This window comes from Camelus dromedarius, unplaced genomic scaffold (genome assembly GCF_036321535.1).
Source record: "Camelus dromedarius isolate mCamDro1 unplaced genomic scaffold, mCamDro1.pat HAP1_SCAFFOLD_176, whole genome shotgun sequence".
Classification (NCBI taxonomy): domain Eukaryota; kingdom Metazoa; phylum Chordata; class Mammalia; order Artiodactyla; family Camelidae; genus Camelus; species Camelus dromedarius.
Genome location: NW_026989746.1, coordinates 623,190 through 650,615, shown reverse-complemented (window position 1 = coordinate 650,615; position 27,426 = coordinate 623,190). Strand labels below are relative to the sequence as shown.

The window sequence follows — 27,426 nt, the reverse complement described above, 5'->3', positions numbered from 1 at the left end:
GAAAGAAAAGAAAAGAAGAAAAAGGCTTCTGGCATTCCTTCTAGAAATAAAAATTATTGATTAAACCTAATAAATATTAAAATTAAAGGTATAAGAGTTAATAAAATTGAGATAAAAGTTTGTAAATTTGGTATGTTTAAATGGGCTTTATATAAACTTTTTGCTTAATTATGTTGTGGGATAGATATGTTTCAATGGAAAAACGCTTCCTCTTCTTGGTATTACAAAGCTGGGCACATTTCTGTCCCTCAGAAAATATTAATTGAACAAAATAAAGGAAACCAATAGAGTTACATGAGCCGTCCAATATAATGTAAAACTAAAAACTAATATTCAGTGGCTAATAGAAAAATATAATAAGAGGTTTACCCTGGGTTTAACTTATAACTCAAGGAAAAGAGACCTTACTAAATGCCTTATGCAAGCTTTGGAAGACAAGATAAATTGAACCTTAAAGTTTTAAAACATGGAATTCTTGGTTTACAGCTCTTCTCACTGATACAAAAAAGCCAAATAAGGAGATACAATTGGGCCTGCGTGACAGAGCAGTTCTCTGGGGAACTGGAAGTGTCTGTCATTTTCTTGCAGATCAGAAATGTATATACAGCAAACAGTGACCTACGACTGAGCCTAATTAGCTCAATGAGAGAAAACTTAAGGCCAAAGAAATTTTTGGCATTTTAGAGCTCAGAACTCTGATGGGTCCGTCAGACTTTGTCAAGAAATCTTAAATGTCTTTTTCATAAATAGTAAGCCTTAGTGATTTGAGCAAGCAAATTAAGCTTACTCCAACTATTATTATACCTATCTTATAAGTAAGTTTTAAAGTGAAGCTATGAGATCTCTAACTTTGGTCTGTTTATAAGCCTGAGTACACATTATAGATGTGAGATATTTCTACAGCTAAAAAAAAAAAAAAAAGTCAAAGAGCTCTGCTTAATTGACGTAAAAAGTAATAGCTTACAAATTAAGTATTTTTAAAATAAAAACTGACTAAGTTGACCTTCAGGTTCACGTGAACTGGAAAATATTCAATATTAAGATAACACTTGGTATTGTTTAGTTTAAGTATGTTCTAATTAATATAGACATCTTTAAAGTCATCAATATTAAGTATAATACTTTTACTGTACCTAGGTTTAATGAAAGTCAAATAAGATCCTGTTATATATGTTACAGATTTGTCAAAAAAAATAATAGTAATGTGGTGTGATAAAAATTGAAGTAAATTAAATGCAAATGAGATGAGAGTTTTGGGTAAATTTTTTAAAATATATATTTAAAATGTATGCTTAAGATAATCTCTAAATGTTTGGTATCTAAATTCTAGAGTTGTGCTAAATTAAGTTAAATGATAGGATTTTATTTAATAGCTATACTATTTTCAGATAAAATAAGATTGAAATATGAATTACTTAACATATGACTTCCTCTTACAGAGAAACTAAAGGTGTTTAGAAATATTAATAAATGCTTGGTGCCACTCTGAAATAGTCTCTATTATTAAGGGAAAGATCTCAGTAACCTAGGAAGGTAAGATAAATGTGTAAAGGAAGATATAAGGAATGGAATTATATTTTGTTAATGAAAAATAGTGACTTTGTCCTGAATCTGGTTACTTCTGAATGGAAGAAAAAATAAGGGACACACTAATACGAGTATAGAAAGCTGGGGAAGGCTTGTGGAAGAGGAACCCTGAGGAAAGAGTTTTGTACGTGGTCAGAATTGGCTAAGTTTAGAATCAATTTGTGCAAAGTAAATGAATCTTAGAAGTAAGCTGGTACAAGACTACATTTGGTTTTCTCTCTGTTAAGGGGACAAATTTTTCTTAAAATATTAATCCACCTTCAGTAACAAATTGTAAAGCTTCTTATGCGAATTAAGTGATCTGTTGTGTCTTTACCTTTGAAATATTTTCTTGTTAATGAGTAAGTACTACTTTACAGTGATCTATACGTTTATCTGATCAAGTGTTTTGAAAACTTTTAACAAGCTCCCCAAATATCAATTCCTCATTAAAATTCTTTTAGTCTCCAGTTAACTATGGGATGCTACAAAGGGTCCCTGAAACATCTCAAAGAGAGATTTTAAAGTAGTAAGTTTCATTTGGCATGTTAACTAACATGGGAAGTATTGTCAAATGAATAATAAATCTTCCTAGGTTGTATTGTATGAGAAAATATTATTAATATAGATATTCTAGAAATTATATGGACTCCCTAACATTCTGGTATATCTGAAATGTTACCAGTCATAATTCTGGTTATTGTGACCAGGTTTCTTTATAGATTACAGTGTAATGTTGTTTAACCATGCTGTTAATTCTGTTGTCATTTATAGGCAGGTAATTGTTTTCTTCTGATGATTTTGCAAGATACTCTCTCTTCAAGGAGATTTACTGATTTCTAATAAATTTCAAACTATAGCACTGAAATAAACTGGGTAAGAAATTTTAAAGGTCTAATGAAAACTCTGATTAAAAGAATTAGTTACGTGGGACCAAATAAACTGATGAATATGGTTACAATTTTTGATTTTGTCTGAAATACTAGTGGCTTTTAACCTGTTTACCAGACATAAAGAAACTCTTCTCCTTAAACTAGTTATGATTCACGTCAATTTGATAAATTATACCTATGTAAGCAGACTTAGAACAGTTATCTTTTCTCTCTATCTGATCCCTCAAGAGACTAAAGTCTTTAAGTTCCCCAGTGGCTCTATGAGATAAATTAGGAAGATCGTCTCCTAACAGGTATAGGAACCTCAAAGTATTTTAAGGACTTCAAAAAGAAAAGAATTTACCTAAATCTGTTAGGCAGAAATCTATGACAAGCCCTTGACGGGGCTTTCCTGGCCTTAGCAAACCTTATTAACATTCTAGCTTAAAAGTCCTTATTAAAAGTTCCAACACAGCCAATTTAAAAGAGCCTATATGATCAAATAATCAGACTTAACTTGTAAACAAATTCACCTTGATTTGACTATATTTGATAAAAATGAGGGAACTTTAGAGAGAAAAAGATTATATTTTAGTGGATATTAAATTCTCGTTTTGTTAATTGAGGTCTATATTTAGTAAGACACTTCCCAGATCATTCCTTGCTGTCATGTTACATTGCTGCAAAGTTTAATTGAATTATTAAAAGGACACTGTATGTTTCTTTCTGAAGCTTAGTAATATATCCTTGGGTAAAGATCCAATGCCCCATGACATGCGGCCAGGGGATTATACATACTGGAACAGGCATGACTTTAAAAACTGTCTCCAACATGAATGGAAGGACTCTATCAGGTACTCTTAACTAGACCATACACAGCAAAGCTGAAGGAAACTGACTTTCAGATTCATTTCCAATCAGAAAGAGCCCCTGCAGTGCACTGGCCTATAGAGCACTGCTCACCTTAAAACAAGGCCCAAATGGAGAAGAAGCTACCAGGCCAGGATGAGAAGACGACGACATATCAGGTAGACAGCTGACCCAAGACACCAAATCAGGCCTGTATACCAATTACTTTGATAATTTCTCCTACCTTTGATTATGAACTACTCCAATTGTTAAGTTTATGGTAAATTACCTTTGTCTAGTACTTCTGTGTTACCTTGGTGGGTTTCCCTACTCCAAGGCTCTAACTAGATAGCCCTCAGAAACGTTATTCTAAAAAGGAAATTATAGTTCTGTTTAGGCCACTGTTGATCTTACAAGGTGGGAGACCTCACCTGGCCAATTAATACCTGCTCGAAGCCTGACCATAAATACGAACTTTCTCGTAAGATCACTCAAACTCAGTCAGAAACACAAGAAAAATTTTAACCCAAAAATATAACTCCTTGACTATTAAATTCTTAATCGTGACTTTATTAACGTTACTAGCTCTATTACTTATATCCTGTCTATTTTATAAGATTGTTTTCTCTTACATTTCCCAAAGTGTAGCTAGGCCTACAACAAGATTGATGATGGCAAATCATATTGAAGAAATACATAAAATTTATAACCCTGCATAAAATAATTATAACAGTGTGATTCTAGGTATGGGAATGAGCAATGAAGGGTAAACATTTCCTGGATCATAACAGACTAGTAAGACAGGCCATCCAGAGAACTTTTAGTATAAACAGGGCCTGATAAAAACACCTAACACCTTGAATGGCAGGTCAGAAGTTTCTTCAACCTGAACTAGGAATGAGCCTTCATAGCACCCTGGGACAAAATTGGTCATGAAATGTCTCTCAAAATATTGGTCGAATTTAGGACCAAGGGGGAGCACTGTGAATGAAAATACTACAATGTGAATGAAAATACGGCAACCATGTCAGTAAACAAAGAATGCTGAAACCAAATCATCAGCAGCTGCCACCATCTCCCAGGGAGTACAGGCCTGTGCATCCAGCACCCTGCTCAGAGGCTCTTCCTCCCCTGCAGGAACACGTTCCCACTCTCCGCAGGGACACCCCCACAGGGAAGCCCTCTTTTCGCCCTCAGCACAGCAAGTGTCCCAGGCCACAACCCGAGCTGCCCCATTAGGACTGCGGGTGCCCAGGTTTGCTAGTCAGACCAGCAGCCTCAGAGCCAGGGTTTATGCCCGGGTCACCCTGCAAACCTACTGCCCACCATACAGCCCCCAGCCAGCAGGTCACCTGGAAGTCGCAGCAAGTACCCCACCCAATCCCGAAGTCTCTTCATTTGCCAGCACCGCTGATGACTGGTCTCCAAACTTTGGTCAGTTTTGCACAAAACAGCAGCTTCCACTGTGAAGCAGGGGGTTTTCTCTTCTGCTCCCCATCCTTACTGGACACGTCAAGGGAAACCAAAAGGCCTTTTCTCAACCCTTTTCTGATGACACCCTCCCACCCACAATATTCACATGCTCAAGAGATTTGGGTCCACGTGGTTTTGTTTCCCATACGCTAAGTGGCTCAAAACACTGCGGGATTCTTTCCCATTTGAGAGTATTAGTTTGTACTGAGTTTATCGGCTTTAATCACTTTTTGTGTCTCTCTTCAGTGTCCCTAGCAGTTGCCACTTTTTACTCCCTTCAGCAGCCTCCCTCCCAACATCTAGTCTAGGAAATCAGCTGTGATGAGGGGTCCGGGGGCAGTCACAGAAGATGGAACTAAGGCACAGACTGGCGACATAATTTGCCTGAGAAGATCATCTTCAAGCCCCAGCACTGTGTGTCACGTCCCTCTGTTTAACTCTTATGCTAAACTAGTTAACTTTTTATAGATTATGGTTATAAACAGATGAGGTATCAAAATACATACAAGGACACACATCAACTCTATGATGTTCATTAACTCTACTGTTTTGTTTCTATTTTTTTTATTTCTGTTAAAAAAAATTAGGAAACTCTGCAGTCAATATAGCAAAATGTTAATGGGTTTTAAATCCAGAATGTAGAGACGTAAGTGTATCATTAATCATAATTATTTGTATGCTCACAAAATGATTTGACAGTCTCTCTCCCCTCCCGCTACTCGTTACTGGCTCTCACCTGAGCTCCCAGACCACACATCGAACAGCCTTTCACTTTACCCACAGCTGAACTCATCAGTTTTCCCCCAGAGCTCCCTCTGCAGCTTTCCCTCCTCAGAGCACAGCAGGACCATCACTTACCTCATTAATCCACCCAGAAACCTGGGCCTAACTCCAACCTACCTTCACAGACATCATTCATCCTTTCCTTTTTACCATCTAAACATGCCTAAAGTCTGTTCGTTTTTTCCCAGTGGCTGTCCCACTGACTGTCCCACCGCTCAGGTGGAAGCCACCAACACTGCACTCCTGGACTCACGAGGCTCACATGTGGCCCCACAGCCGCTCTCCAATACTAGACACAAAAGGGATATTGTCACTCCCGTGCTTTTATGACTCTTTCCAAACCTACTGTTCTTAGAAGAAACTCCAAGTTTTTCACCTGGTGAAGGTGTTTGCCATGAAACTTTGAGCTCAGGAACGGCAGGACCCCCCTCGTTCTTGGCCCTCCCCTTTCCCCAAGGCCCAGCCCTCTCCCCCTCAGCCCCACCCTCTGGCACAAGGCTGGCTCAGGAGGACCTGCTGAGCTACACCAGCCTGTATTCTAACCCTGGTCTTGAGTTCTTAGCAAACTGCTTCACTTATCCATACAAATCCAAGGTAGATTAGATAGATTTTAGATGTTGAGCTGGACTATTGATTTGGGGATTTTGCACTAGCAACCTGCAAGTACATTTTCTAAAGATTCTGTCTTCTTAAAACCACACCCAGGTTTTAGTAGTATTTGTGGAATGTCTTTGGAGTAAAAGGGACTGTACTTTAACAGACTATATGTTTTATAACATGAACAACCCGGACAGGGTCACAAATGGAATCGCCTCTCACAAGTGACAGAAGACAGGTGAGAGGCACAAAGCAACAGGTCTCAAAGATTGTAAGAGCAAAGTTGTTTCGCCAACCCCCCAAAAATTCCTGAAAGAACGAAAAATTCTGAATTTTGAAAGTAAAAGGCTATCATATATAGAAATAAAATAAATGATCCTCTTCATCAGTGTTTCAAGATCTGACTCCAGATATTTTAGCAGGCCATACTGAATCCTAGCACAGAAAAATCAGATGGACTAGTGGTGAGTAAGGTCCAGGAAAACGGCAGTAATTCCTCCACTTGTGTAAAGACATACACTCACCTGCCGAAAGTGAATGTAGAACGCATTCTGGAGAAATTTGGAAGCTTCCAGGGTCCGCTTCTGAATGGCAAGGACACGGACAGCTTGGGAGCATGCTTCTAACTCAGTCACCGGAATTCTTACACTGCAGGGGGAAAAGGAGGCCCTCAGTCGAGAGCAGAGATATTCCTGTCCTGTCTCCCAGGCCGCGCCTCAGGGACTCAGTGCCCTGCAGCAGCCCGGCCCCAGGCGAGGACACGCAGCGTGGCCCACCCAAGCAGGAGGGGCACTGTGCTTGAGAAATCCCATCCCCGATGGGGGCAAGAGGGGCTGCTGGGGTTGAGTGAACCTATAAATGCCCACAGAAATATGCCTGCATTCATTCAAGTGATACAAGCAACAGTAGCAGGCTATTTAACAAAATTTCAATTTTCAGTGGAAATTTTGCCATTCCTTTCCACTTGTCCCCTGCACTCTGAGACAGGCTTAGGCTCTCTCACACCTGCAACTCTGAAGCAATAGTTGTGAAGTAATTTTACTTTGCTGCAAGTGTCCTCGCTCCCCGTGTCACTGTGTCTGTCCTCTCTTAACACAGTCGGATATCTTCCTGGATCTCTATCTGAGTTCCTTTCTCCTCCTCCTCAGATCCTGAGATAAAGGACAAGTGAAGACACATGAACAGAAAAGGCACTGTGGACTTGACCGAAATCTACAGTGACCCCTAGGTGAGTGCTGCCCACCCCTTACCTTCGATTCTCAAGGTTCTGCACAGGGTGACATCCAGCCCAGAGAGGTGGCCCAATTAAAAGCTATGTGGCTTGGGCATGTTGACAGGTGCAGGAGCTGGTTCCGGTGCCAGGCCCCTCCCCACGTCTGCTCCCCTCTCCCCCGAAGCCCCGCTGCCAAGCACTCAGGCTCCGTGATCTGATGTCCTTCTCTTCTACTCTACTCCAAACCCTTTTACTTTTCCTTTTTTCCCTAATTATCCCCAGCTGGAGTGATTTTTCAATCGCAGTATCTAAAAAATTTCCTGCAGCCGAAAATGAGGTCTCCAGATATCAATGCCCATATGCTGCCTCCTGAAGAGAGCCGCTGGCTAGGGGACCCTCACCAACACTCACGGGGCATCAGACATGTTCCAGGGTCGGCCACCCCCAACAAGAGTTTGCTGTGACCCCTATGCCCGCACAGCATCCCTGCTCACAAAAATATAGTTGGCCCACTTATCGGTTATTAAGAAGCAAAAATACAAAATTGCTCATGTTTCTTACTAAAATTATCTATGAAGCGGAAAAGGGAATTGTAATAGAAAAGAACAATTTTGACCCCATGTTAGGTCTGTTCCTTTGGCTTTAAACCTGTGCCCTGTTTTCTAGGCTCAGACTTGCTATCTCTGCACCATTTGTAAAAGAAAGTTGCCTTTAGACTGAAATATCCAGGACAGCCTCTTCTCCTGGCCGTGATCTTGAAGGATGCTAACTAATCTGCACTTATGTAGAGATGGCAAGTTGCAAAATAGAGAATAACTTTGTTTTACTTTTGGAGGTATTACAATGGCAACATGATTTGATCCACATGGACAGCTGCAAGAACAGCGGATTCAAAGGACAAGCAATTCATACAACAAGAAGTTTCCAACAACCAACTGCAGCCTCACCCCTTTTTAGTATAAAAGGAGACTCAATTCTGACTTGGGGAAGATGGTTCTTCAGGACATCAGTCTGCCATCTTCTGGGTCTGCCAGCTTTGCAAATAAAGTCACTATTCCTTGCTCCAACACCTCATCTCCCAGTTTATTGGCCTGTCATTTGGTGAGCAGAATGAGTTTGGACTCGGTAACAAAATGACTGCATTGGAGGTAGTATGTCTCCACTCTTTCCTCGTTTCCAATATGTAACATGCACATTATTTATGATCTAGTGCAAATAATTCATCAAAGACAACCACAAAAAGAAACTATACTCACCCAGCTATCAACACTGAAGTCAAAACCTGTCAATTTTATATGCTGTTTAAGAACACAACCGAAAAACCTAACATAGGGAGTCGATTACACGGAAATAAAATTATTTCTACTCCTTCAAAACTTTTTCTTTTCTTTTCTATTTTATTTTGTTTTGTTTATTGAAAAGAAAATAAAAGTCAAATCATTTTATTTCACGTATTTTTGTTATAGCTACATACTTTAAATACTACAAAAAGACTTATATTGCAATAAAAAATTGTTCATATATTAGTATAAAGATATATACACAATCAATGGGGATTAGGAAAAGAATGGACATTTACTAAAAATCCACTGCAATCCAGTCTTTTACAAGCATATCATGGAATATAAGCTCTATTATCCAGGGAGCCTCACCCACATTCTCACTACTGAGTCCCTTAGTAATCAACCACTAGGTCACCAGCATAGAACCATGTGATCAGTATTTTAGGAATAAATGAGGGAATTAGCTCATTCAATTCTAAAACAAAAACCCTAAAATAAATACTGAACTTATTTACGGATAAAGAAAATTTGTCCCCAAAAAAGTAAAGTTTCTTCCTCAAGGTCACAAAGCTAATAACTGGTAAAGGTAAGATTTGAACTCATCTGCCTGATTCTAAAAACTAAGGTGGAAATCCCATTCGACTGGGGAGTGTCCAGCTGCACAGCCTATCACCCTATCTTTGTTCAGAGCTGGCCTTAGACAGCCTGAGACAGCACCCCATTCCTGTGGAACTCGAGGGCAAATGATAACAATAAGGATTTTATATCCAGCAGTTTCTAAGATCTCATGTATATAAACTGTCAGCAGGTCAGCAGAAAATCTCTGGGAAACATGAGTGGGTCCAGACCTTTTTGCTGATTAGAAACTCAATCTATCAGGATAGAGTGACCTTCCCATGAGAGGCCACATGGACATAAACTAAAGGCAGCTGAACAATGGAAACTAGCAAGACCCCGGAACTCAAGTAAGGATCCCTGCCATCCCCCACCCAGTTGCCTCTTCATCCGCGTGGACATGAAGACAGAAGACCCGGGTTCTTGTCCAAGTTACACTATCATGGATTCTCACCCATAAAAAGGTACGACTCTATGCTGTCGTAAGTCCTTTCCAACTCAAATATGATGACACCAATATCTCAGCAGAATATCTATGTCTCCACTTCCCCTCTTCTAATAGGAGTCTATTTCTGTGGACACAAAGCAGAAATCCAATTTAAAAAACCATGCAAGAAGCCAGGCGAATTTCTGCTTAAGAGACTTTGCTCTCACGCTCAGTGAATGAAAACTCAGAAAAAGTGGTCCTTCTCCCTCAGCAAATGGGAGGTAGCCTGATTGTGTGTGTGTGTGTGTGTGTGTGTGTGTGTGTGTGTAAATCAAATATAATCATGTCTGGGACGTGTACAGATTATTTTTAATTTCACTGTAATTTCATGGGGATGAGCCAACATTTAAAGTAATTTGAATGTAGTGTTCTGAGACAGACTCAGTCTCTTTTGGTGGAGGAGGTGAAAGGGGAGAGTAAAGGAGGAAAGAGGTAAATGAAGCAAAGAAATAAGAATCCTGCTAGGGAAAGGCAAGACGTTAATTTTGTTCCTCATTGCATCACATACAAATTAGGGACTGGCTTTCCCCCGATGTCTTATCGAGCACTGAGTTGCAGAAGAAGAGGCGACAGCCCATTTCTCACTGAGATTGTGACTGTACGTGGCATCTTATAGACACAAATCATTTACCCTGATCAAACACTCTAGCAGCAGGCTGTAATTCTCCTGTTTTGAGAGACAAGAAAACAGGAGTTCAAAGCGGGTAGATAACTTGACAAAAGTCAGAGGACCAGTAAACAAGAGAGGATGAATTCAAACTCAGATCTGAATGCAGAGTCTCATCTTCCCTCTCCCAGGGCTGGAAAATCCTTAACACACAGGCTCCCCAGCTCCCCTGCAGTGTTCCTGGCGCCAAGCATTTCCCATGGTAATGGTCTCCAGTTCTCACAGACACAGTGCTCTGTGCAGCCAATGACCTTGATCAGACCTTGATCATCTACCTGCCACGCCCACCAGGCTTCACCATACAGGCAGGAAAGCTGGCTTTCAAGTGCATACAAAGCCACCCTTGGTCTAACCTGGGCTCTTCTGTGGCTTCTCCAGCCTAAAGGCAGCCATGAAATTGCTCACAGTTTGTTCGTGAGCCACACTTCCTCTCTCCATCTGTGTCCCCTCCTATACTACTTAGCTATGAACATTTTGAGAATCTTGGAAACAAATTTTAAAAAACAGAAAAGAAAGGATTCTGGAACAAGTACTTAATACTTACAATTTTAAATGACAAGTTACAAAGTGAGTATTGACAAACCGAATCTTCCTTTCTAAATGTCAGTTTTAAACATTTAAAAATATAATAGCAAAAAATTCTCACTTACAAAATTAACAAAAACATAAACAATAATCTGGAATAAATTCAAAAATAATGCCCATATTCTAAATGGAGAAACTTCAGGACTGTACTGAGGGTTAAAGTAAGAGGTATGAATGTAGAGACATAAACATATTGCATGGAGAAAAGCAGTTTTGTAAAGATGTAAGTTCTCCTAAGAATAATTCAAAACTTACTAAAAAATCCCATGAAAATTCCAATCTGATTTTTTTTAACTTGAACAAAATATTTTGGAATTCTTCAGGAATAATAAAGTCATAATACTTGACAAGAAAATTTGGGATGGAAGAAAAGAATCAAAAAAAATCAGACTGCCAGTTATTAAATAAATTTTTACAACATGTAAGATATGGTGCTGGAGTAAGGAAAGGAGATTGACAGAAGGGAACCATGAGCTCAAAAAAGACTCTAGTGTATGTAAGTATTTTGTACAGGTGGGATTTCAAATCAAAGAGAAAATTATGAATTCGATAATTGTCCTGGGACAGAGAATCACCTGGAAAGAATAAATTCTACTCCTGTCATAATGACCACAAGATAAATTGCAGATAGCGATGTAAATATTAAAAAGTACTAGTAACAGCAAATACAACTCTTTGCTCTTATTAACTCAACTTCTCCTCACTATAACATGTACTATTATAATCTCCATCTTAGAGATTAAAAAATACCTACAGAAGAGATTTATTCCATTATAAGAGAGTATTTCTAAGAATAATGTCAAAGATAAAACCCATAAGGAAGACATTTACTATCCTAAGAATAGTTTGAGCCACAACAAAAATCAGAAAACTTCCTGAACAAAATGAAAGGAAAGAAATGACAAGAAAAAGCTCTGTGATACATGTTGATGAATTCACGAAGTTAATTTTCATAACATACAAAAAGCTGTCACAAAGCAACAAGAAGCTCCCTCACTTAAATGTGGGCAAAGGACAAAAGGAATCATTCATTTTAAAAAAGTCAAATGACTAATGAGTGAAAAATGCTCAAAACTTCACTGGTCATCAAATGCAAAAAAAAACAATGAAAAAGCACTTTTGCTTATCATATTGGCAAATATTTTTAAGATAATCTAGCTAGTGTCCATCTGTGGGAGAACAAATCATGAGCGACTTTTTCAGAGGATGACATATCAATGGATTTGTAAGCTCTGAAAAACGTACATACACACTGACTCAACTCCACTTCTAGGAATCGTTTCCTTTAGGAAAAAAAAATCAGTCCAAAAAGATGTACCCATCAGGGCATTTACACAGCACTGTTTACAAAGGTGGGAAGAAAAACTGAAGTGAAATCATATCCAGCGATAGAGAATTGGTTACATAAGTAATTGTGCATTTTTTCATTCCCCAATGGAGAAGGAATTTCTAGTCACTTGAAAGGAGTCTGTGATGAATGTAAATGTCACATCCAGGGACTAAATTTCCAGAAGCCTTAACTAAAGGAATACACATACAAGATCACAGGAAGTTCTGTACAAGAAGGATGCAACTCAAACATTCTTTCTGACAGTGGAAAATGGAGAAAACTTAACTGTCCACCATCAAGACAATGATGCGGTAAATCAAGGCGAGCTGCGGGCGCTGAGGGAGCCGGCGTTTCGCCGTGGTCCAGGGCCTTGTCCACAGCAGTCTCGCACCAAATGTTTCCGTGGACAAGAGACGACACCCGCACATCAGGAGACCCCTCCAATCTATCTGAAAGGGCCGGGTGAGTCTGGAGTGGGAGGACGTCCATGATATACCCCTGAGTGAATAAAGCGAGCTGCAGAAAAACATATAGTATGGTCTCATTTTTAAATAAAGCATATATACACACACCTATATATTGATTTCTCATATGTGTATATATATGTATCTCATAGGCATAAAGGTCATGAAATATATATACCAAATTTTCAACAGCTTTTACTCTCAGGAAATAATGAGAAGGGAGTTAGGGGCCTTCCTGTACCACCACAGTTCTCTTTTCAGTATTTCAGTTAAGTACACTTGGAATTTAAAAGTTTATTTAAGTCCGAAGTAAAATGGACCATGCCTCCATAAGACAGAATGCTACACTGGTCTTTAAAAATCATGCCAGGGGAGATAGAATATTGTAGAAAAACATGTAATAAGCCGAATGGAAAATGGAGGTCTCCGAACAGTAAACAGGGACAGAGTGCTCACTGGTTTTTATGACAGAGATGATACACACTAACGAAAAGAACAGAAAATAAATGTTAAATTGTTAATTATTATCTCTGAGTAGAGGGACCAGGATAGAATCTTTTGCCCCTTTTTTCAGACATATTATATTAAATGCACATTATTTTTCATCTGAAAAAAGCATTTTTAGACGTGTAGTACCACTCAGTGGGGAATAATACATGAATACTTACAGAAACAAGTAATTAGGAGACACCGCAGCAGCGCCACAAAATGTAGAACGGGCAATCCTGATTAACACCGCTCAGTTACATAAGGATCCACAAAGTGAGAGCACCTGCTGTAACAGGGCGTGGTCCCCTTCTATTTGTCAGTTGTGTCTTCAGGGCTGAGGCAGTTCGGAGCACGGCCAGTGTCAGTTCCGGTGTCTGGATGGATGCTACTGGAGGTGAGGGCACCTGCAAGCAGAAAGGAAGAACAGAAACAATCCTCTGCCTTTTCTGTCTTGTTTCTTTGTTACTTTAAAAGACAGGCATAAATAAGATAAACTGTGTATCTCCCCTACTGAAATTTCAGTAATGAAACCGTTTTTAAAGGCTTCAGAGCTTATATTCTGTCTATAACTGTCTTTTCAACAAAGAATCATATTTATTAAATGTTAATTAACTCAGTTAATTAACTCCCTGTTGAAACATTCAAGTAAAGAACATGAAAGGCCTTACGTAAAAGAATCAAACCTGCAGTGACTAGCTCAGCTGTCTTGACGGCAAAGCAGTCAGCCCCCACCATCCCATGGCCCTGAGCTCCTGATGCTGGTAAGAGAGCACGCTGCCGCCTCAGATGGAGAGATACTGTGAAAGCATTTTTTGAACTCTACAGTACTGACAAAACATAACTGACAAATCCCAGGCTCCTTTGAAGCTGTCATTTTTGGTTTCTGGCCAACCCCAGTCAATGAGCAGAACCACCCCATTCCCGAGTCATGGGACTCAAGTGGGAAGAAATTTTGTAGAAATTTCCAGGTACAGAATGTAACCATCTATATGTAGAACTCTGACAAAAGAAAAGATGAAATACTCTGATGTTGAAGACACTCAAAATATTCTCCTAAGCCTTAGTAGCTGGAAAGGCTGGGCTTCCCCTCAGCCACTTATTTATTTCACAGCCAGTGAGCATCTCCCACAAACCCTGTTAACCTGTGTCTGCTGGGAGCCTCAGGCACACTCTTGCTGTCGATCTTATAAGTCACAGGGCAGACGCGTGTCTCTCATGCCTGCCACCCTCACACAGGCTCGCCTCCTAGCCTCACTGTCTGAACTTGGTCCCATTATCTCACCTGTTTATTTGGTATCTGTTCTTCTGTAAGCTGCCTGAAATGCTATTTGGAACAAGTCAGAAGAATGAGTGGGTAGAGAAATGGACAGTTGGACAGGTGAGAGGTGGGCAGACAGACAGAGAGACTCCAAGAAAAGGGGAACAAAGAAAATTCCCTATGCAGAACCCTCTTCTAGTCAGGGAAGAAAACCGCCACGGAGACGTGTGAAGAGGCAGGTGGCTTAGGGCTGTTTCCTGGATTCCATGAAAAGTCCCACCAAGAGAGAGGGTAGAACAATAAATGATAAAAGAAAAAAGCATGCATGCTTGAAAAATATATCTACAATATGTACTTTCTAAAGAATAGATTCAAATCAGCAGGGCCCAATTACACAATCCTTGGGTATTTACAGAAATGAGAATCCCATCTCCAAATCACAAGGCATTCCTTCGGAGCACTGAAAGTCCACACGGGGCTGTTATAAAGCCTTCACCACAAAAGCTATGCTCTCCTTCACTTACGAGGAATGAGCAGCTATGCTCGGGCTGCCCATGCGCATCATTTGCACCCTACAGCATCTCTATGGGGGAGGGACGCCTAGCGAGCCCCATCTCTGCAGGACAGAAAACAAGCCCGGGAGAGGCTAAGCCGACCTACCAGTTCTCCATCTCACAGGACTGGTCACTCCAGAGCAGGACTCGAACTCGGACCCACGTTGGTAATCACGGTACTACCGTGCTTTGTGTGCTTTTTGTGTGAATAATACATTTGTTTCTGGCATGAAAGTATATTTAATAAATGATCGGTTGTCCTGTCTATCTCATTTGCTCACAATCAATCTTTATAGTGTTGAATTGTACTCTTTTTCCGTGGAGAAAGGAACGGAACGAGCGGGTGTTAGAATGAGGTGGGGCTCCATTCTTTATCTGTTACCTCATCTCATCCAAGTCCCCAACCAGGGAGAAGGAGCAAATGTTTTCTTCATCTTTTAAAGAGAGGGCTCCACTGATGGTGACTTAACTCCAAAACCAAGTCTGGGGAAAGGGCACATTCAGCAGCCAGAGCATTATCACCTGTAGGATGGCAAAAACAGCTCACAGGAGGGCTCAGGGGGTCACCCTGATTTAATTTCAATCGATAAAACAATAATGCACTCTAAAAATACTAGCATGCAATGGATTGGCTCTTTCTTGACATCTAGCAAGTTTCCACAGCCCACATGTAAAATTATCGTGAACCAGTGAAAGGAAGTGTCTACAGACAAGAAAAATCAATGCCACAGGTAAACTGAAACCCAGGCTGGAGGAAAGGAAGAGAAAGGGCATAGTAAAGAAGTGGGGAAAGGCTGGGGAAAAAAATCATCACACGGACTCTCAAGCATCATCCAACAAGCATATAATCATTCGAGAGAGAGAGTTACTGAGGTCCTATTCTGTGCAAGATTGTAGAGCGGGTGAAGCAAGAGCGCAGTGACCATGGTGGCAGCAAGTGGCGGGGCTCAAATACACTTCTGATCCCGGTACCTGGCACAATTGTCCTCAGTATAAAGACAAAAAAAAAAACAAAGTAAAATAACTCTGTAAACTCAAAGCATTGTTAAAAAAAAATTAAACAATACCTAAATACCTGGACAAACCAAGCACATTGCTGGATCAGAAGACAGCGCTTTTGGAATGGCAGTGCTCCCCAGAACGATCCGTATATTCAACGTGGTCTCGATCACAATCCCTGCGGTCTCCTCTGCAGAAACTGACTAGCTGCTGCTACAATTCATATGGGAATTCGAGGGTCTCAGTAACCAAAACGTACTTGAAAAAGAAGAACAATGTGAGAGGACTTGTAATTCTCAATTTCAAACCTTACAACTGTATGTCTAGGTGAGATTAGAGGCCATTTTAAGTTATTAATGTGTTTATCCGTATTTTCTATATTCTCTACAATGAATATAACTGTTACAATAAGAAAAATAAAAAGTAAGGTATCTTTTAAAACATGCACACTGATTCATACATTGGGAAAAAATATTTTAACTATAAAGAGGTAACCAAATATCTAGTGAAAAAGGACTACTTAAAAACAAGTGTGTATTTACATTTTTCATAAATTGAAAACTGAAAAGCACAAACACATCAAGTTTCTAGGGAGATCGATGCAACATATTAATAGTTATTTTCAAAAATTCTAATTGAACAATGAAAACTCAAGAAAGGGAAAATCGCGATTGACAGCCAAATGCAAACACATGGAGAGCAAAGGCCTAGAAATCACAGTTCCTTTAACTCTGATACTAACTCAATATAAGAGGAAATTCCTCCCTGTGGGGACAGTGGAATCCCATGCATAAGACAGGATACACAGTACAAACTGCACTAGAATCTGGGGTGATTTTCTTAGAAGAATTCTAAAGTTACAACATTGCTGAAAAACTATAAAAACACTGAAAGACAGATTAAAACACACAGTCATATATATTATATAGAAACATATGAAGTCTGCTCCCATGTTGCATAGAAATACAAACATATTTGTTCATTTATGGGCACTGAATATTTTATCCCAGGTAGAATATTTCAACTAAAACAAATAATCAATAATACACACCTCTTGTCAAATCTACTTGATAAGGTACTCTGCTATGTAACCATAATGTGTCTAAGATAGATCTAAAATTAGTGAAAAAGATCTTTGTATGGTTTCTTGAACTCTTCTCAAAATTCCAAGCTTAATTTTAAAATAGATCTGAGCAGTATTTCTATATTAACTTTTCCCTCGTGAAATGAACAGCACAGTCTGTTGTCAAAATTCTGTCCTTACAATGATTCACGAACACTGTATCCTAACAAAACTGCTGGACAGCAAGGCACTATCCAGACACTGTGACCAAACAAATGAAACACAAGGAAGACAGTGACCCTATTCTGGAGGGCTTACCGTCTGTGTCAACTCTGGGGTTCTTATTTGATTGGTTTGATTGGGTAGCAAAATAAAATCAATCAAGTACTTTCTTCTTTAAGCATTCTGTAAGTCATGACTCTGTTGTTAGTGTCATGAGAAGGAAAGACTAAAGCAAGACTTCATTAGGTCAATTAGCAACAGCCATCACTGGGGAGTGAGTAATAAAGAAGTTAACTGATAGCAATGCTTCTGCCTACATGAGACCTAAAATAAACCTACACTGATCTCTTTAAGGAAAATGAGGAGATGAGGCCCCAATGAGAAAAACAAAAACTAACAAGAAATCAAAAAAGTAAAGACTTTTTCATTAACGATTCCAGGAAGGAGTGGAGCATGGTGGTGAAGAGCACAGACGCTGGGGACAAACATGAGGGTCTGAACTCCCAAAGCACTGGGTAGCTTTGACACTGATAAGTCAGTGAAATTTTCTGCAACCCAGTCTCCTATCCATAGACTGGGGACAACAACAGCACCCGTCTCCTAGAACTGTCCTAATAATTAAGTTATTTTATGTATAAAAGTTTAAATAAAATACCTCAGATATTAAATATTACCCCAAAAGGACAAGGTAAACTGAAGGAAAGGACAAGGAAAAAGAAAACAGAGGATAAGGAAAAAGGACAAGGAAAAAGAAAACAGAGATAAATTGGAGTTCATCAAATTTTAAAACATTGCTTCAAAGGACACCATCCAGAAAGTGAAAAAACAACACACAGCAGAAATTTTTTCAAATCATTTATCTGATAAGGAATTTGTATCTACCAAAAAAAAAAAAACAAAACAAAACAAAAACAAAAATAACCTCCTACAACTCAACAATAAAAAGGCAACTCAATTAAAAAATGAATAGAGGATCTGAAAAACTTTTATCAAGGAAAATATACAAATGACCAATAAGCACAACGAAACGATGTTCAATATCATTAGCTGTAAGGGAAATCAAGTCAAAACCACTAGGAGAAACCGCTTCACACTCACTACAATAGGTTATAATCAAAAAAAGAGTAAAAAGCACTAATGAGGACACAGAAGATGCAGAGGACGCAGCCGTTGCTGGTGAGGATGTAACACAGCCTGGCCACTTTGGAAAAACGCCTGGCAGGTCCTTAGAGAGTTGAACATTTGGTTTCTGAATAACCAGGCAATTTTGCTTCCTGGGCACACACGTAAGAGAACTGAAAACAAATGTTCACATAAAAACTCCTACAGGAATATTCACGGAGCCATTACTCATCACAGCCAAAAAGCAGAAACAACACAAATGCCTATCACGTGATGAATGGGTAAACAGAGGGGCCCAGCCATACAGAGGAATATTATTCAGCAATAGCAAAGCATTGAGTACTGACCCAGGCCACAACGTGGACAAATATTGAAAACGTTACTCAGTGTGAAAGAAGTCAGTCACAATAGATGCTTCCACTTACATGAAGTAACTCGATTTACATGAAATTTCCAGCAGAGGCAAACCCACAGAGAGAGAAAAGTGGCTCCCTGGGGCTGTGGGAGGATGGGGAAGATGGGGATGTCTGCTTATGCGTAAGGAGCTTCCTGTTGGGGGGATGAAAATGTTCTAAGATTGAATGGGATGCACAGTTCTGGGCATAGAGTAAAAACCACTGTACATTTTAATGGGTGAAATGTTATTAAAACTGTTAAGAACGAGAGCACCTCGGGCCAGTACCTTCCCATAGTAAATGCAAATTGCTAAATTTTATTACAGGAAGAAGAAACTGCCCTCAGCATGAAAGCAGGAGTTCAGCAAATGTGAGTTAACCGAAATTGGACAAGAGCATTTCACTTGAAACAGTTACTGAGTGTACACAAAATATTAAGACATGACAAGGAAAATCAGTTTGACATCACGAAGAAGCATTCTGCTTCAAATGCAGATCAAGGATTCGGCAAGCCCAGCTGCTAGAAATGACCAGAGAAGAAACTTGGTTCTTTAAACAAGCACCAGAGCCAACAAGGAAATAGTGGTGAGGAAAGCAGGCGGCCGAAAATCTGGAACAGTTTGTTACAAATAATTTCTCCACTGAAAATTCAAAAATAAAAAGAAAGTGATGTAATACTGTGTTGACCTCACGTGAATGGGCTTCCTCCGGTTCTCGACAGTTTTGTAACCCCGAATGAGAGACTCAGGAGAATCAGAATGGTTCCTGGGAGTCCCCAAATGACTGCCCACCAGCACGCTGACCACCATCACATCTGCCAGGGTGGAATTGCAGAGAAGAGACCAACTCCTGAAAGGCACAGGAAATATTGACAAGGGAAAAAAAGGCTGATGTCAGTCTTGGGACAGAGGCCCTGAGAGCAGAGGCCAGAAGGCTGCAGGTGAACTGGAGTGGCCCTGGGGCAGGAAGGGACCACGGGGGAGCAGATCTCAATTCTCTTCTCTCTCTCCCTCGGGTAGGAGAGATAAAGTCTGCATCCTTCTCACCTGGAACTGTGGGTTCTGGCTGGCAGAAGTCTTACCGACATGGAATGAATGACTCAAGACTGTGGAAAAAGGAAAGAAAGCGAGAGGGAGTAGGGAGCCAACTCCAAGAGCCTCTCAAATCCTCCCATATTTATTGTGTATAATCAAAGAAAATAGTCTTTAACAGTTGTGTGATAGTAAACAGGAACTTGGGGAAAGACAGGATGAGACAGAGATTGTAGAATCCACAATGAGTAAAAAGGCTTAGTTTACCTTTAGGGGAGTCATGGGGAGAGGGGAACAAGATAAATTCTTTAGATATTCATTACAAAGCAGACCACCAGTCCAGCCAGGTCCGTGTTTTGGGGATAATAGACTATCTAACAGCACGCACGCCCAGCATTTATAGCTGAGGGCCTGGGTCATTGCTGTGCAATGAACAGAGTGCTATCTAAAACCTCAAATATGCAAGCAAGGCATTGTCTCTGCTTTTTATGGCAAGGAGACAGGAGTGAGGATGCACAGGTGCTTGCTTGAAAGCAGTTACTAAGCACACTTTTTCTTCTTAAGGTTGACATGCGTCTGGTGTCTGTTAAATTTGTTAACCCAATCATGGGCTATCACATGGAACCATTATGGAGGACACCCTAGGATGACAAATCCTGCCTCTGCGTCTTTTCCTGCCAGCTTCGGCCATTCCAGCAGGGTCTAGACACATCCCTGAATAACGATCCCACAGAACCACCCAGACTCTTAACTCCTGGTGCTTGGAACTTAATTTTAGCTCTACACAACTTAACATAGAAAAGTTTCAGAAATAATAGATATTATATTCTTTTTATATCTCATCATAGAACTGATTTTTCTGATTGCTCTAAGCTGTTTCTACTTGGTAAATCACCTAATTCTGCAGGTGAATTCAGTACTTTCCATTGCGCATAACTAGACAGTCTGGGCCCTCTGACTTCTATTGGTCAAATAAATACCGATACACCTAATTGATTTCATCGTTCATCAATTTCAGCCTGGAGGTGAGGGAGTGTCACTCTGTTCCTCAGCCCACCCTCTACTCTATACTCTTCAGCAACTCAGGCCTCCTGAATACAAAACGTAGCATCTGTTTCCCTTCACCTACACTTTCCACAAACGCAACAGGAAACATCAGCCTAGAGAATGAATTCAACACAAATGTTAAAACAAAAATCTACAAACCTGAAGCAACTCCATCTCCGAATCATGATACACAATGACATGAAAGTACGGGTGTCAGGTACAAAGCACGCGTGAGCCTGACCACCTCATTTCTATTCTTCAAAGGAAGGAAGGTTTTCATGTTTTTTATTATCATTCTTTGTCATTGTTTCTGATTAAGCCAAAAAATAGTTTATGAAATAATTAAGCACTGAAATAACAGATTTTCGCTGTATCAATTACAGAAGGCATTCAGAGGGGATAGGAAAACCCACCTATGTAAAAAATGCAAAATTTCTTCCCCTGTTAAGAACACGTATACAAAATGCAACAGAGAATTCAAATTCATGTGGAGAGGAGCAAAAGCCACAGAATCAAACAAATTCATTACTATGAGTCAATTCAAAATTCACTGGACAAACATGCTCAATGCATTCAAAGAATTTTAAAGGCACACTGCAAACCATTCACTTAATGATCTACAGGCTAGAGGAAGAATTTCCCTCTTTAACAGACAACAGAATTCAATAGGTTGCCCCACCAAACGAGGACCAAACAACAATCAGGTTTTTAACAGTTCTGATAAATCAGCATGTTCTAAACATCAAAATCCAGAAATTTTAAACATTCATTCACACCACAATGAAACAAGCACTTAAAAAAAAAAACAAAACAATAACCCGAAGAAACTAAGCACAATTATCATGTACCTGGATCAATGGGAACTTCTTGTAACGCTGGAAGAAAGAACAGGCTATAGCCTTTTACTTAAAAAATAAAACTACATTTAAAGATAATTGCTAAAACACATTTCATCATTCATGTTGCCTTGAAAAATCTGAGGCACTCGTATCTGATCAGAAAAGCAATTCTGAGTAATAGTATGTTACAATTCAGTGCCAGTTTGCTTTAGTAGAAAAAAGAAAAGCTACTGTTTCTCATCCTGCACAAAGTGTAAAGAACCTTCCTGCCTCTATCTCCTCCTATTTTCTAAGCTCATTCTCCCCAACCCTTCTGAAACAAGTATGAGAAACTTTTATACCCACCAATATGCCAAATGACAAAAGAGTATCAATTTATTTGTATAAATATATGCCTACACCTTGAACTGGAAGAGAAAGGTATCAGAAGGCTATATGGAACTTATTTCTACCTTCCTGAAATCACACACACACACACACACACACACACACACACACACACGTTCACAGAGACACAGACATGTACACACTGAATTACTGGGCAATTCACAAGCTGAGGACTTCCAATTTATAGAAGATAACTTTGTAGTTAGTTTAAAATACAAAACTGTCAGCTTTTGAAAGCCTTCATCATCTGCTAAATCATCCAAATATCAACGAGACCCAATTAGCCTTCTCTGTAAAATATAATTTCCCATGATGGCAAAACAGACCCTAAGTAGTGGATCCAAGACTCGTGTTTATCACTACCTATGATCGTTTTTAAACACATAAACAGATTCAGAAATTATGTCCCAACAACATTTATTCTTATTGAATTAGCATATGTATTCAATTGTCTATACAGAAAATAGGCCCATGATGGGGTTTAAGAGCTATTTTGTGTATTGAAATATTTATTTTTAAGTTCAGACAAGGAGGGTCTGTATTACTCAGTTGTAGAACACCTGCTTAGCATGCACAATGTGCTGGCTTCAGTCCCCAGTTCCTTCATAAAAATAAATAAAAATAAGTGCTTATTTAAAAATAAGAATAAATTTATAAAAAGAGTAAATGCAGACTAAAAACCACTGCAATCTAGGAGCCATAATTTTAATAAAAAACAAGAGTTTCTATCAAATATTCACTATATGACAATCACAGAGACAACCACAAATCGCCCCTGACAACCATCACGTGTGATTCTCAGCAACCCTACTAAGTAGACACCGAAGAGAAACCCAGCATTGCGGATGAAGAAACGGAGCTCGGAGGAGCCGGGGACGCTGACTGTCCTGCTCCCCGTGACACCACGTCAGCCCAGGATGAGCGCTGACAGAGCTGCACTGAGGGGACACCCAGCTGCACGGAACCTTGGTGCACCGGGGAGTCCCAGAAAACACTCAAAACTGTTCAGTGAAGAACCAGCTCAAATATATTACATTGTGCCACATCCTTTAAACAGGGAACATGACTGAGACCTTTTTGATGCCTCTGTGTCCTTTCTGCCATTATCAATTATTTGCCCTCTCAGCATGCCCAGTCATGAATTGGACCCCATATGAAGTGCACTCAGATGGCAGAGGTTTTAAAGCTGTTTTATGAAGTTTGTAAGACTCTGTCTATGCCTCACACAGGCGGTCATCCATCACTACTCACCGGTGTGGATGTACCACATGAAATCACACCTTTCTGCTTTTTAAAATCCCTCCATGTAATCCAGACTTTTCAACAGCAAAGAAGCAGCTCAACCAGTAACAGTGGATAGCTTTTCACCAAATGGACTCGAACAGCCCATCGGAATACCTGGAAGCCCTTTTTTTCTATTAAACCCACTTCCAAGGACTTCATTATTTTCTGATTTGTGGACTTGGCCTCTGACTGGCCTACTCTGAGAGCTCCCAGCCTCACATCCGGGGGTGGGAGAGGACCCTGCTGTTCGGGAAAATAAGTGCGGAAGGCGGAAATCTTCCACCCAGGTCCACACGGGTAGAAGTGCCACAACGTGCTCAGAAAATATACCGTCAGCAACACTAGGCTCCCATGGACTGATGTCACATTAACCAAACTCATGAGAGACTGATGCAAAGAAACCAGAAATTGAATTTATTAATGTAACAGGAGATGTGAAACTACGAACCAGACTGAAATATCAGAGTTCAACTATGAGTACAGATTCTCCTCAACGGCCCAATCACGGGCAGGCAGTCACATGGAAACCATGGACAGAAGCAGAGCAGGAAGGGTTTCTAGATTAACTCAATGGACTAAATTTCTGTTATACGAACAGATCTGCTGCCCAGAAGACATTTAACGCCAATCACGGTGCACTGTCCGTGGACAGTGGCTGAGACACGACTGTGAGCACCTGTGTAACTCTCCTTTCCCTGTCCTTTCTGGGCTAAGTGATGCACAGAGGTACAGAGATCCAGGGATGCAGATACCTCTAAACACCCAAAGCCCATCCCTGGGAGCCTGGAAACCAGACAGCCAGGGTTTAAATACCAGCTCTGCCACTTACTAGCTCTGTGACCTTGGCCAACTTACTCTCTCCGTGCCTCAATTTCCACATTGTAAACCTGGGATAACAATCAAATCTCCCTTACTCACTTGTTGTGAAGATTGAAGGATTCATTTCTGTAAAACGCTCAGAAAAGAATGTAGCACATTTTTGGTGCTCAACAAATGTGAATTTAATAAGAAAGTGATTTACAAGTCTCCCTACTAATCATCTTCTGTGTTTCATGGCTAGTCTGAGTCCCAAAGGAAATCCTTATTTCCCCTCTTATAAACTCTTGGAGAGCACCCTTCTCTTGCATCTCACCACCTGTTTAAACTGAGAGAAGGGATGCCTCCTCCACACTCCTCTGGTCCATGGAGAGTGCTTCCCCCTTCACACCCCTGACCCCTGGCCAACGGCTAGCACTCTTCACAATAACAGATTGAGGTGTGAGTCCGGAGAGACAAGCAGGGCATATGAAACCTTTCCTTTCCCTCCAGTGTTGGCCACCCTTGGGAAGCACCCGGGATGCTCAGCTCCATGGCAGGGCAGCCCTGTGCAGGATGGGGCAGATCATCTTAAGGGAAGGCTCGCTGTGGCCCAGAGTTACCTGGGACTGCGTGAGTCTCTAATTCTGGGACACAGTATCATGACATGCATTTTCCCACAGCCCTGAATTTCATGGAGAACGTGGCTTCATCAGTAATAAAGGAGACATTTATCGCCTGTCTGTTCTTCTGTGTCATCTCTCAGTTGGCTGCTGGAGAAAACATGTGTATAAGTATTGGGTCCACTTAAGCCCCAATATATATGAAGTACCAAAAAATTCTGTGGCTTAACGTTGGTTCAGGGCGACTGTGTAACGGTCCTGACTTTGCTGATGCTAAATTATGGGTATAGGAACTATGGAACCTCCTCAAATATCTTTCATCATAAAACCAGCTTTTCTTATTTTCCTGTTTCTTAGTAATTGCCAAAGACTGTAAAATGATGGCTTCATACAAAACAGGAGCTAAACTTTATGAGCCCTTTGACATTCCCACTGTGCTAAACAATTTACATAATTTCTAATTCTCACAATTCTGCAAAGCATATACGAGCATCCCCATCTCACAGACGAGGGAGAAACTCAGAACAAACTGACTCAGGCTCACGTGGCTCAGTGACAGCGTGTGCACGCAAACCCAAGTCAAATCACTACACCCCTTCTTCTATGTACAAAATCACCTCCCACCAAATGACACACAGCGGCTGGGTCAATACTCAGGGAACTCAGTACACTTTTCAGCTTTAAGGTGCTCAAGAGGCCGCTTCTAGCTGCTTTATAAAATCCCGGCTCACTGGTTGCTAACACTGGAATAAAAGACCGATTTTGCCATTGTTGCACAGCAAGTCTGAAATGTTCACAGCGAGATGACAGAATAAAACAAAGATATAAGCAGAATAATTTTTCCAGGTAGACAGACATAATGGACATTGTGCTATTCTGAAGCACTAAGCAAAGGAATCAAAGCAAAAAAATATTTGTTAAGCCTTCTTTTACAAACAGGAAAATTAAGAATGTATGAAGGTGCAACAGCGCCTCCTATGGCTAAAAAGACCTTCCAGGTTGCCGGGAAAGATGCAACACAAAAATTGCTTGTTGAATCAGAAACAAGAATCAGATAACTAAAAGCTTATGTAGCACATACTGCAGTTTGCTTCGGGGAAGGGAGGGGTATTCAGTATTTAATCTGACATTGCTAATACTCTTGAATATAAACAAAAGACACAGGCTCATGGAAACACATCTTAGAAGAGGAAAGAATCCAGTCCAGCCACTTCATTTTACAGGAGGGGAGACTGAGATCTGGGATCTGTCCTTCCGGCAATCAGCAGCAAAGCTCTCTCTCCTAGGCCTCATGTCATGCACTGTAGCAAAAACCAACAGATCTGTACTAGACCTCTATTCATAAAAGTCACGTCTGTATTTTTCCAACAGTAGGTAATCTAAGTATCTTGCAAAATACTTCTCAAAGAGCCAGGGAAATCATACAAGTGTATTGAAATACAAAAACTTTTATTTGCACATTAAAACAGCATGAGCTTTATTCTATTAAAAAAAGTGACATGTCAAATCAATGTTTTGATATTTTAAAACCTATTAAGCATGCAGAAAAATAAATCAAAATTTCTTTAATCACAAAAGAAAGAAGCTTATTCCCTTAAAATAATCAATGTGGATTTTTCTAAACTTAATAGTTCTGGTCAGATTTCTACGAATTTAAATGTCTGAGTGGATGGTTACACGGCAACATGAATTCTGAGTTGTAACAACACACATTCTGTGTAAATAATCTTCAAGGCCATCTGCTTAAGGTGATTTAACTAGTCCCTGTCTCACTAGAATGATACAGATTTCATTAAACCTTCATACTGCACACACACACAAAACCCTGAATCCTTGTTACTTTAAGCCATATTCATATATTCATATATATGCATATTGAATATGCATCAGAAACAAGCCACCCTCTTTAGTATTCAGAGTTGATCCTTCTAAACTATCTGTCCTTGTGACAGCATATTTTTACTAAGCAGCTCTTGGGTGCTTCGTATACAAGGCGTCTACATCTCACAGTCAAACAAGGTAAACGGCATCACTCAAATTTCACAAATGAGGAAATGTACTTAAGCCATGAAAACAACTTACATATTCATCAACAGGAAAGAAAAGAGTAAAGATTTTACTTACAATATTCACTGACAAAACTTTCCTCCATACTAAGACTACATAGAACCAATTCAGTCTTTGTAAATTTTTCTGTCAATAAGCACCACTAGAGAAAAACAAGCAACATCATTAGCAATGGTTGGACTTTCAAAGCCCACTCCTATTTTGCACTATAATCATTTTTAATATTTTGTTTTTAGTGTTTACAGAGCACTAAAATAAAAAAATATAAACTTTTTAAGCCATTGCCTGAGAATGCAACATTTGTGAAAATGTACAATTTCAATTTATGCCACTCTGTCTCACATTCTCACTGGTGTCTCTCCTTTGAAGGCTTCATCAAACTGAGACCGCTAAAATCGTTCACTTATGGACTCACAGGAGTTCGGGAAACCACTCAACACGGGGCTGATCAGAGGAGACATTGAGAA

The 27,426-nt window shown here is 40.0% G+C and overlaps 1 protein-coding gene across 1 annotated transcript in view; it reads right to left on the bottom strand.

The window, feature by feature from the left end:
• Positions 1-27,426, bottom strand: part of LOC135320516 (uncharacterized) — a 140,293-nt gene that overhangs the window by 71,867 nt on the left and 41,000 nt on the right. Inside the window, exons 17-19 of the mRNA XM_064483637.1 lie at positions 16,178-16,342; positions 13,453-13,677; positions 6,665-12,836 (exon numbers count right to left, since the gene is read on the bottom strand). The gene's annotated coding sequence lies outside the window, so the exon portion shown is untranslated. The remainder of the gene's footprint in view (positions 1-6,664; positions 12,837-13,452; positions 13,678-16,177; positions 16,343-27,426) is intronic.